A 13,441-nucleotide genomic window follows, 5' to 3' on the forward strand; every position below is an offset into this window, starting at 1 on the left:
TGAGTTGGTTCCCTAGCATTCTCCATAGGTGATCATTGAGGGTATTTTTGCTTTTGATTCATTATTAAATCATAGTTGAAATGTTTCAGTTCATAACAGTTATTACCGTTATTGATAACTAAATGGTCCCAATGTTTGCACTGGGGGCTTCTTCAAGTTGACCCTTGAGTCCTTTGGAAATACCCCTGGTAATTTTTGGTATCTGTGTTCTGTACTGTGATGAGATGTTACAGCTTCATCATAACAATTCCTGCCACAGAGTTGCCATTTTTTCTGAGGAACCCTGGTTTCTTTGTGAAGGAAATGATGCTGGCAGATCAGGATCTTGGCATTAAGTTAGGATCTTGGCATTAAGTTTGCTGATTACTACTGGGGTGGCCTTTATTCCCAAGTCTTTTAAGTGAACAGAGCTAGAAACATGTTAGTAGCATTTTGTGGTTGTTTTAAGTAAGATATATCATGAATTTGAATTTATATTTCTGATTTAACTTTAGGACTACTGATTTAACTTTAAGGTTGATAACTTGGTTATAACTTAGCCTCATGTTAAACATCTTTTGTACTTTCTCCTATCCCCAAATCTCATTTCTCAATAATATAAACAGAACTACTCTCTTTATCTAAACAATACACATTCAACAGTCTTAAAATAAAAATGCCAACACTACCACCCACCACATGATCACTGAAAACAGTTCAAGAATTTTTTTTCAATTCTATTTTCTTTACGACATATTCTACTAGGGAAACAAAGTCAATGTGTGTTTTAAAGTCACCTGAAATCATTTCTTTCTATATAGTTGAGCCACGTATTCAGTGTTCTGGTGATTCATTTATTTCATTATGCTTTTAATTTCTAGAACTTTTCATTTAACTTTTGTTCTGTAATTATGTGAATATTTACATGATTCCAAAATCAAATCTATAAAATAGTGTCTATTCAGAGAAACACTGTTTCTACTCTTGTCCCCTATACTATTGGGTTGGCCAGAAAGTTCATTCAGATTTTTCCATAAACATTTTATGGAAATGCCCAAAAGAACTTTTTGGCCAACCCAATACAATACACACTTTAATACTCTCTGTTGTGGGTTGAATTGTGTCCCTAACAAAGAGAAGTTAAATTCTAATTTCAGGTACCTGTGAATGTGATCTGATGTGGACACAGGGTCTTTGCTGTTGTTGTTCAGCCCTCAGTTGTATCTGATTCTTTGCAACACCATGGACTACAGCACGCCAGGCTTCCCTGTCCTTCAGCATCTCCCAGAGTTTGCTCAGACTCACGTCCATTGACTCAATGAAGCCATGCAACCATCTCCTCCTCAATCACCCCCTTCTCCTCCTGCCCTCAATCTTTCCCAGCATCAGGGTCTTCTCCAATGACTGGGCTCTCCACAACAGGTACTGGAGTACCTGTTGCCAAAGTACTGGAGCTTTAGCTTCAGCATCAGTCCTTTCAGTGAATATTCAGGGTTGATTTCCTTTAGTATTGACTGGTTTGATCTCCTTGTTGTCTAAGGGACTGTCAAGAGTCTTCACCAGCACCACAGTCTGAAGGCATCAATTCTTTGGTGCTCTGCCTTTTTTATTGTCCAGCTCTCACATCTGTATATGACTACTAGAAAAACCATAGCTTTGACTATACGGGCCTTTGTCGGCAAAGTGATGTCTTTGCAGATGTAATCAATTTAAAACAAGATCATGCTGGATTAGGGTGGATTCTAATGCAGTAGCCAATATCTTTAAAAGAGAAAGGAGAGGGAGCTTTGGACAAAAGAGACATAGACACACACTAGGGAAGACAGCCATGTGGACATGGAAGCAGAAACTGGAGTGAAGAACTTCCCTGGTGGTCCAGTGGCTGAGACTCCACGCTCCCAACGCTGGGGGCCTGGATTCGATCCCTGGTTAGGGAACTAGATCCCACAAGCCACAACTAAAGACCCCAAATGTTACCACTAAAAAATCCCACATGTACGTGTGCATGCTCCAGGGCTTCAGTTGTGTCCAACTCTTTGCAATCCTATGGACTGTAGCCTGCCATTCTCTGAAACACAACCAAGTGCATGCGTGCATGTTCAGTTGCTCAGTTGTGTCCAACTGTAGCCCACCAGGCCCTTCTGTCCACGAGATTTTCCAAGGAAGAACACTAGAGTGGGTTGTCTTCCTCTTCCAGGGCATTGAACCGACCCAGATTGAACCAGAGTCTCCTGCATTGACAAGTGGATTCTTTTACCACTTAGCAACCTGGGAAGCCCAACACAGCCAAGAGCTGTGGATGATGGACCTCGGACCGGAAGTCCTAGACAGAGAAAACTTCTGAGACAGGCCCAGGAGTGCACCACATCAGGGGCGGGATCTAAATGACAATCCCGAGCTTCTCTCTCCCAGGCCTGTGCAGAGTCCACTTTGGCTGTTCCTTTCTCTGCACAACTGGGATTCTTGCTGAATAATTGAAGCCCCAGCTTTGTCCATATCAGGAATATTACTGTTTGATTTTGTGGTCCCAGAGGGAAAGCTGTGAACAGCTGATGCCTCTGCTGGTACTGAAACTGCCACAGAAAGCAGGAATTTGTTTTCCTAGTTTTCTGTTGGAAAAATCTCCAGGCATTGCACTGGGAAGTGGGGGATTCTTAAACGTTTTTTAGAAAGTGCAAGAGTATATGGGTGGGGAGAGCCAGAGGTTAGTGAGATGCTTTTTTCCTGCAAGGCAAAACTGCATCTGTGCAATTAAAAAAATTAATTATAAATGAAATAACCCAGCCCCTAAGGAACTGAGATAGGCAAATAAGTTCCTGCTAAGGAAAAGATGTATATTTTAATATGCACACATAACAGCGTGTGTGTGTGTGTGTGTGTGTGTGTGTGTGTGTGTGTTAGTCGCTCAGTCGTGTCTGACTCTTTGTGACCCCATGGACTGTACCCGCCAGGCTTCTCTGTCCATGGAATTCTCCAGGCAAGAATACTGGAGTGGATTGCCATTCCCTTCTCCAGAGGAACTTCCCAACCCAGGGATCAAACCCTGGTCTCCTGCATCGCAGGTAGGTTCTTTACCGTTTGAGCTAAAGGGAAGTCCACATAAGAGCATAACACTGCTCACATACACAGACCACGAAAACACACTCCACTCCCTCATCCCCCACCTCAACCCAGCAAGAGTAAATCATAAAAGGCTCAGTTTTAACTTCTTCAAAGAGAAATTTCCAGATGTAAATTCACCAAGGAAGAAGTTGGGCTGCAACACCATCATATGAATAAGACCTATGATCTCAACCCGACCAGCCCCACAGGGGTCACAGAGCCAGGGCAGGGCCCTGTCTAGCAGCAGAGTCTGTGTTCTTTGCCATGTGTATCTGAGAACTCCCTTCCAAAATGCTTAGTAGTTATTTCTCACAGACATACTCTGGATAATTTAGCTATGATTTTCTTTCATCAAAAAAAAAAAAAAAAACCAGTTTGAAACAAGCTAAGAAAGATTCCGTTATTTTTTCCTTAAGAAAAACACACACAGTGGAGTCCATCAAAATTCTAAGATTGAGGCAAAATAATGTAAACAAAACATTGCTCTCCCTGCGTGGTGGCAAAGGGCTTAAGGGGAAGTTACAATTCTGAAATGGCTTTTCAGGCCCAAACTTATAAAAATAAGTCCAAATAGCTGAGACTCCTAAAGCCAAAGCAAGGAAGTCACTCCCATTTGCCTTTTTCCCATTTCATGGTCATAGATGAAGTACACAATCAAACACAAACATTGCCTGACAACAACAGAAAGGCTTTAACTTGTCTTTAAAAAGATAACCGTTATGTAGAGTGGCTCAGTGATCTGCCTGCCGAAGCAAGAGATGCAATAGATACAGATTCGATCCCTGGGTTAGAAAGATTCCCTGGAGTGGGAAATGGCAACTCGTTCTAGTTTTCTTGCCTGAAAAACTCCACGGACAGAGAGGAGCCTGGTGGGCTACAGTCCATGGGGTCACAAAGAGTCGGACAACACTGAGCGACTGAGCACACAAAACAGGTGCAAGCTATGTAGAATTAGTGCATGTGAGAATTAGTGAAGGATTCATTCGATGGATGAAGCAAATGAAAAGAGTGCTAAGATTCTGGAGTTCTGCCCTCAATTCGGCATTCTGTAAAGGAAGAAAGTTTGAATTTCAAACCAGGAGACATGGGTTCAAATCTCTGTCATTTCCAGCTGCATGAAGCCTGGCCACCCAGTTATCCACTCTCTGCCTCAGCACCCTCAACATGATGCAGGAGAAATTCCCCACAGCATGCCTGCTGAGAGAGGAAAGTGAGATGGAGAAAGCTCTGAGCACAGTGCCTGGACTCAATAAAAGTGAGCTGAAAATTAACCCAATATTCAAAAAATAAATGTGTTTTGCAGACAGCAGAAAGCACAGTCTGAGGGACAGCCTTGAATAAGAATCATTGATCTCAAAATATTGTCACCAGAAAGTCTTCCTTTTAGAGAAGGAACTTATGGTTGGGGGTTGGGGGGAGGATGCAGGGAAGGGATAGTTAAGGAGTTTAGGATGGACCTGTACACACTGCTGTGTTTAAAATACAAAACCAACAAGGACCCTATATAGCACAGGGAACTCTACTCAAAGTTATGTGGCAGTCTGGATGGGAGGGGAATTGGGGGGAGAATGGATACATGTATATGCATAGATGAGCCCCTTCGCTGTCCACCTGAAACTATCAAATATTATTAATCAGCTATACCTCAATACAAAATAAAAAATTTAAAAGAATTAGCTTCAAAATTAAAAGAAAAAGTCTTTCTCATTTTCAGGGAGCATCCCAGGTGGGCTAGTAGTAAAGAACCCACCCACCAATGCAGGACACACAGATGAGGGTTTGATCCCTCAGTCAGGAATATCCCCTGGAGGAGGGCATCAGTATTCTTGCCTGGAGAATCCTATGGACAGAGGAGCCTGGCAGGCTATAATCCATAGGGCCACAGAGTCGGACATGACTGAAGGGACAGGCAAGATATAACTGACATATAACACTGTATTAGTTTTAGGTGTGGAACACAATGAGTCAATATTTGCATACATTGCAAAATGACCTCCACCCCAAAAAGTGGAAACAGTGTCAGACTTTATTTCTTTGGGCTCCAAAATCACTGCAGATGGTGATTACAGCCATGAAATTAAAAGATGCTTACTCCTTGGAAGGAAAGTTATGACCAACCTAGACAGCATATTCAAAAGCAGAGACATTACTTTGCCAACAAAGGTCCATCTAGTCAAGGCTATGGTTTTTCCAGTGGTCATGTATGGACATGAGAGTTGGACTGTGAAGAAAGCTGAGTGCCAAAGAATTGATGCTTTTGAACTGTGGTGTTGGAGAAGACTCTTGAGAGTCCCTTGGACTGCAAGGAAATCCAACCAGTCCATTCTGAAGGAGATCAGCCCTCGGATTTCTTTGGAAGGAATGATGCTAAGGCTGAAACTCCAGTACTTTGGCCACCTCATGCGAAGAGTTGACTCATTGGAAAAGACTCTGATGCTGGGAGGGATTGGGGGCAGGAGGAGAAGGGGACGACAGAGGATGAGACGGTTGGATGGCATCACTGACTCAATGGACATGAGTTGGGGTGAACTCCAGGAGTTGGTGATGGACAGGGAGGCCTGACGTGCTGTGATTCATGGGGTTGCAAAGAGTCAGACACAATTGAGCGACTGAACTGAAGTCTAGTTAACATCCATTACCACGAAGTTGTCTTTTTTCTTGTTATGAGAACACTTAAGATCTACTTTCTTAGTAATGTCCAAATATGCAATACAGTATTGTAACTAGAGTCACCACGCTGTACATTAGACCCCCAGGACTTTTTCATTTTATCACTGGAAATTTGGACATTCTGACCTCTATCACCTACTTTGCCCAGCTCCCCACCCCTAGATTCTGCCTCTGGCAACCACCAATCTAGTCTCTGTAATCAGGATTTTGTTTGTTTGATTGATTACTCCACATCTAAACTCTGTCTGTCCCTGGACTCCCGTGCTGGGAACTGCTGACAGCTTGGTCAGTGTTCCCGGCTTGCTTGGAATCCTTCCCCAGATGCCACGCTGGGAACCACTGGTGGCAGCTGCAGCTCTCCCCAAGTGTGGAATCGGTCTCCAGTCTCCATCCTTTCAGCTCTGCTGGCTCAGTCCTTTCTCCCAGTCCAAAGTCCATGGCAATGGACCAAAGTTGGACTGGGTTCAACTTAAGAACTGGATGGGGTCCGGGATCAGACTGGGCCTGATTTGAAAACCAAACTGGGCCTGGGATTGGACTGGGTCCAATTTGAGCTGAACTGGGTCCCATGAGGGGTCTCAGGTAAATAAAAGCTGATTGCTAATGAGAATATTGGAAGTGCCTGGAAGCCAGTAAGTCTGGCTGTAAGGCTTTCCAGGTGGCTCAGTGGTAAAGAGTCTGACTGCCAATGCAGGAGATAGGGGTTCTGTTCTTGGGGCGGAAAGATCCCCTGCAGCAGGAAATGGCAACCCACTTGATATTCCTGATGGGATAATCCCATAGACAGTGAGCCTGGTGGGCTACAGTCCACTGAGTTGAAAAGAGTCAGACACAACTGAGTGACTGAGCATGCAAGAAACCCAAAGGCCTAGCTAAAAGAAATGAGATCCTTTATAAACAAAGAGTTGAGTGTACCACCTTCCTATACACCTGCTCATTTTAGGTTGAGCAACTGTAGTCCCAGAAGTTACAAGTATCGAACAAATGGCAAGATTTTACAAGAATCACAATGGCCATCATGGGGATCACTCCAATTACAGGATTGTTCATTTAAGAAGCACACCTGAGAACACTTGAAAATTGTCCCAAATTGTGCAGTTAGAATGGGATGCTGACTTTAATTGGTATGCAGAAGCTTACAAAAGGCTGCAAAATTCCAAAACAGCTTCATTGAAAGACTCATTACCAAAAGGCTAATGAAAAATTAAGACACAAGAGGATCCTAAAACGCAAGGTGGTAGGACTGACGTGACCTCCAGGCTCTTCCTGGCACTTCCTTTTTCACCTGAGTACTCACATGTTGCCAATTCTTTGCTTGAACTGCCTTTCTACTCCAAAGAGACTAGTGGACAATCACCATCTAAAATAAAATTACCTGGGGATTTCCCTGGTGGTCCAATAGTTAAGATTTCGCCTTCCAATGCAAGGTGTAGGGATTTTAAGCCAAGATTCTACATGCCTCATGGCTAAAACATAAAACAGAACTAATACTGTGACAAATTAAATAAAAGATGTTTAAAAAAATTCTCCCAACACTTATCTGAAAAAAGAAAAAAATAATAAATAAAATTACCTGAGGTTGTAGACAAACCCACTCAGGTAGCTTTCATGTCTTGGTCAAAGACTGAACCAGGAAATTAATCCTTTACAATATGTGGATCCCCACTTGCCATGCTGTTACCAAAGAGGCCATTTATTTACTGCATGAAAGTGAGAGTGGCTCAGTCGTGTCCGACTCTTTGCGACCCCATAGACTATACAGTCCATGGAATTCTCCAGGTCAGAATACCAGAGTGGGTAGCCATTCCCTTCTCCAGGGGATCTTCATGACCCAGCGATCAAACCTGGGTCTCCTGCATTGCAGGCAGATGCATTACCGTCTGACCCACCAGGGAAGCCCAAATGATCCAACAAAAATTATTTTAAAAAACAATGTAGATTAAAAGTCAATAAAGATAACAAACAGGGATTCTTGTGCTTTGGCAAGTACAATACCCTGAGTGAGTGAGTGAGTGAAAGTTGCTCCATCGTGTCCAACTCTTTGCAACCCCAAAACCCCAGGGATTGAACCCAGGTCTCCCACATTGCAGGCGGATTCTTTACCAGCTGAGCCACAAGGGAAGCCCAACAATATTGGAGTGGGTAGCCTATCCCTTCTCCACGGGATCTTCCTGACCCAGGAACTGAACCAGGGTCTCCTGCATTGCAGGCAGATTCTTTACCAACTGAGCTGTGAGGGAAGCCCTATTTAGTGCATTAAAAAATCCATTTATTTACTTCAATGGTGTGGCTCGGTAGTCGCTTCAGTTGTATCCTACTCTTTGTGACCCTATGGACTGGAGCCCTCCAGACACCTCTATCCATGGGATTCTCCAGGCAAGAATACTGGAGTGAGCTGCCATGCACTCCTCCAGGGGATCTTTCCCACCCAGGGATCAAATGTAAGCATATCTTACGTCTCCTGCATTGGGAACCGGGTTCTTTACCACTGGGCCACCTGGGAAGCCGGTTAGATGGGATGATCATCACCTAACACTAAAGCCACTTACATCCTCAGACAGAATTTGGTTGAATTTCAAATTTTGTTTTGTAACCATTTTTAATCCTTGTAACAGTCTATGTCCTGGACTTAGAGAAGGCAAGTCCAGTATCTTTCTCTAAGAAGCAGAGAAGTCAGAATTCAAACCTGGTCTGCCTGACACAGGACCGATGCTCTCAGTTGCTGCCTTCCACTGGATTCTTCCCTGAATGGAGGGCAGTTGTCCAGGCTGGCCTAGATCTCCTGTTTCTTAAGTTGGAGGTGAACACAGCTTAGCCCAATTCTGCTCGATTATTTACCAGCTCTTGTTTATTGCCAAAGAAGTGAAAAGTTATAAAGGCGGGGGTGGGGGGGGTGGGCAGGGGTGTGCATCGTCTCCCCAAATGGATCACGGTTTTATGTGGCATTCAAAGCCACAAAAACATGAAGCTGGGCCTCCCGGTTTTAAACATGGAGTTTAGAATAGCTTCTCAGGTGAGGAAGCAGGGTGGTAAAGAAGCAGACCTGAGTTCAGTCCTGGCTGTGACCTTATAACAATGCAGACTTCAGGCAACCTACCCTCTCTGAGTCTTGGCTTCCTGTTCTGTAAAATGCGCACAGTGATGCCCAGCTCAGTTGTTGTTTAGTCGCTCATTCAAGTCTGACTCTTTGCAACCCCATGGGGTAACCTGCCAGGCTCCTCTGTGCATGCGATTTCCCAGGCAAGAGTACTGGAGTGGGTAGCCATTCCCTTCTCCAGGGGGATCTTCTAGATTCAGGGATCAAACCTGCATCTCCTGCATTGGCAGCCGGGTTCTTTACCACCCAGCCACTGGGGAAGCCCATTAGTGCCCAACTCAATGGGAGGCTGTAAACACCTAACACAGAAAAGTGTCGACCACGTGAACACTGTGGTGGCTACCACTGTGGAGCGGAGTGGATCCAAGTACCTGCAGAAAGAGCCCCCAGTGGCTCACACATCCTGAGAAATCATAAAAGGCCCAGGTGGGTCCTTTTCATGGTCGCCGAGAGTCACAGAAGCCGTCAAAAACTGGAATGAGAAGCAGAAAGAGAGGGCAAGGAGGAAGAAGCCACTTTAAAATGTGGGGGGGGCGGGAACCCTGCTTGAGGTCCTGTGCCTACTCATCCTAGCAGGCAACAGCATTGAGAAACAAATCAATAATGGTCTTATTTCAGGACATTCTAACGTTTAGAAACTACAGAATTCAGGTTCACAGGGATTTCAATTCACACCCACTAGACAACAAATTTTCATATTTGTGGTAATCCTGGAGATTTCACACACAGGCTACTAAAAGAAAACAGAAATATATATATATATATATATATATATACACACACACACATCTCACACACACATAATTACATATATGTATGTATTTGTATATCAACAAAGAAAGCTAGAACTACTACCAGTAAATGAACAATTCCCTGTATTTGCCACGCATCTCTCTTTAATGAACTGCAACCTAGTCATTAAACCGGAGGAAGAAATATGACGACAGGAAATGGGAAGGCGTGGAGTATGGGGGCAGGAGGGGACAGAAGAAATCACTTTATTTCTAACACGATGCAGGGAGATACAAATACAATCACAGAGCTTAATCTAATCCCTTTGTGAAGCACTGAGTCAGAGAACAAGACAAAAACAAATCTGTGATCTGGAACTCCCCGAGCCCCCACTCAGGGGGATTAATGAGGAGTACACGGCTGTGAAATTACGTGCCCTCTGAATCAGGAAAATGGTCCTATTGGTGCATGACCTTGAAATGAGGGGACGCAAACTTCACCTGATCCACAATTATGGAGCCCTGGGAGCGGGGGCTCGGGGAGAAGCGAGGGGACGCGTGAAACAGGCTGCGTGAACATTTGGAATATGAAACTCACAAATCTCAACCGACCCGAGGCGTGCAAGGGGGATCTAAATGGAATATAAAATATTCAGAGGACTTTAAAAGGACGCTGGCATTGGTGGAGGAAGCAGGAGGAGGCAAGCCTGTCCTCTTTATTGACGTGAAGTAGATATTTTGTGGCTGTTGTTATGGACTTAGTGATGTTTGCTCTGTTCAATTTTCCCTTTGCAATGAAAAATCTTTGTGAGATGATTTCTAGTCTTCGCTGCTTTACATGACAGTATTATCAAGGATTCATCAAGAGGCCATCTGTCGAATTTATGAAAAAAATATGCAAAAACAAAACAGATGAAAAGGAAAGAGCAAGACAGACTGGTCCAGGGAAAGATCGATGTGGCAGCATGTGCCTCCGTGTGAAAATTACAACATTTAAATGCTGTGGAATAAATTACTGTGCCGAAAAATTAGTGATGCTCTCTCACTTTGGGCACTACCCTTACCATAAGAGCATAATGAAATATATCACATATCAAATCACCCTTTCCTCAGACGATTATTATATTCTAATGAAAAATTAGGAGAGGAGAGACACATAAACCTCAAGTGGGAGGGATGAAAACGAGCCAGAGTGGATTTGCTCTGGTTTTGAGCCATGAGGGGCTTCTCCATAACGCACAGTCCATATGGAAATAAGATCTTTTCCCCCCTATTTATTAGAAAGTCAATAAAATAAATTACAGATTGTGTGAGAAACCAAAATAATATATATTAAAATGACAACGAGGCTGGCCAAGCCTACGCCCAAATTAGATGGGCTGTAAAAACAATGTATTTCAGAAGGGAAATGGAGGGAGGGGAGAGAAGCCTGAGGATACAAATGACCAGAGCTGCGGTGCTGCCCCCTGTAGACGAGACACAGAAGCACCACTCCTGGAGAAGGACCGACTCAGCCCTCACCTCTGACAGATCAGAGTAAGCGCTGTAGGAACAGCCCCTGACAGACCTTGCTGGGGGCAGCTCCCTTTGGAGTTATTTCCAGCCCTAATTCTCATGGCTTCTTCCTCCCCTCGGGGGCCATCTCTCTCCCCAGTCCCTTCATCCCTCCCCTCCTAGAGTCTGAGCAATAGGAAAACTTCTATTGTGGTGCCTTAAGATATTACAACAGTGTTGCTAAATATAAAACATATTAAAATATATCACCACTTCTTGGTGGCTCAGACAGTAAAGAATTTGCCCGCAATGGGGGAGATCCGGGTTCGATCCCTGGGTCAGGAAGATCCCCTGGAGAAAGGAATGGCTACCCACTCCAGTATTCTTGCCTGGAGAACTTCATGGACAGAGGAGCCTGGCCAGCTACAGTCCATGGGTTAGCAAAGAGTCAGATACAACTGAGCGACTGACACTTTTACTTAAAGTATAATGCTCCAAACACAATGAGGAGAGTAGCTGGTACTGGTTCCTAGATTGGAAAAGAATGGGAGGAAAAGAGCAAAGTCCTATCTCACCAAGAGCTAAACAGGGTAATAAGTGAATAATAGAAAACTGTGAGCAATCAGAATATGAGCTAACACTAATCTAAGTGCTGTGCACTGATAAACTAGTATAACCTTTGCACTAACCTGATGAGATAATTAATATTTATTATTGCTCCCCATTTTAAGGAGAGAGAAATTGAAGCACAGAGAGATATAAGTATCCCATCCAAAAATCACACAGTTGTGGAATCGAGACCCAAAGTCAGGCTGGCAGGTTCAGAGCACATGCTCCAATCCACCCAGTTTTAATGCCTCCCACTAGACAGGCAGCTGAGGTTCCTCATTTATTTTGTTTGAAATGTTATAAATTCTTCAATCAAGAAGTGTTAGGAATTTACAGATGGCCAACAGGCACATGAAAAGATGCTCAACATTGCTAATTATTAGAGAAATGCAAATCAAAACTATAATGAGGTACCACCTCACACCAGTCACAACGGTTATCATTAAAAAGTCTACAAATAATAAACGCTGGTGAGGGTGTGGAGAAAAGGGAACCCTTCTACACTATTGGTGAGAATATAAATTAGTGCAGTCACAATGGAGAACAGAATAGAGGTTCCTGAAAAAATTAAAAATAGAGTTACCATGTGATCCAGCAACCCCACTCCTGGGTATATATCTGGAGAACACCATAATTTGAAAAGATACGTGCACTTCAAAGTTCATTGTGGCACTATTTACAATAGCCTGGACATGGAAGCAGCCTAAATGTCCATCAACAGAGGACTGGATAAAGATGTGCTACATATAAACAATGGAATATCATGTGTGTGCATGCTAAGCTACTTCAGTCATGTTCAACACTCTGAGACCCTATGGACTACAGCCCAGCAGGTTCCTCTGTCCATCTGATTCTCCAAGCAAGAGTACTGGAGTAGGTTTCCATGCCCTCCTCCAGGGAATCTTCCTAATCCAGGGATCAAATCCACCTCTCTTATGCCGCCTGCATTGGTAGGCAGGTTCTTTACCACTAGCACCAACTGGGAAGCTCCACAATGGAATATTACTCAGCCATAAAAAGGGAAGAACTAATGTTATTTGCAGCAACATGGATGTACCTAGAGATTCCATATTAAGTGAAGTAAGGCAAAGGCAAAGGTCATATGATATCACTTACATGAAGAATCTAAAAAAATGATGCAAATGAACTTATTTACAAAACAGAAATCAACTCAGACACAGAAAACAAACTTATGGTTACCAAAGGGGAAAGGGTAGGAGAGACATGAATTAGGAGCTTGGGACTAATAGATACACACTGCTATGTATAAGATAAATAACAAGGACCTAGTGTGGCTGGCACTAGTGGTAAAGAACCCACCTGCCAATGCAGATGTAAGAAACACAGGTTCAATCCCTGTGTTGGGAAGAGTCCTAGAGGAGGGCATGGCAACCCACTCCTGTATCCTTGCCTGAAGAATTCCATGGACAGAGGAGCCTGGTGGGCTATATAGTCCAAGGGGTCACAAAGAGTTGGATACAACTGAGTGACTAACACTAACTAATGTTTTTAAAACTGAATAACTTTGCTGTACACCTGAAACTAACACAACATTGTAAATCAACTATACCTCAATGTTTAAAAAAAGAAGTGTAAGAATAAGAATTATCTCTATGAAAAACTAGGTTGGACCATATCATCCCTCCAACTGTCGAAAGCCACAATCTTAAACAACCCCGGCTCTCTCTCTCAAGTTTGCCCTCTTTCTGAAGAGAATGGAGAACACATACTTACAAGTGTTCCCTTCCATCTATTATGA

Source organism: Bos indicus x Bos taurus, chromosome 14 (assembly GCF_003369695.1).
Source record: "Bos indicus x Bos taurus breed Angus x Brahman F1 hybrid chromosome 14, Bos_hybrid_MaternalHap_v2.0, whole genome shotgun sequence".
NCBI classification, from domain to species: domain Eukaryota; kingdom Metazoa; phylum Chordata; class Mammalia; order Artiodactyla; family Bovidae; genus Bos; species Bos indicus x Bos taurus.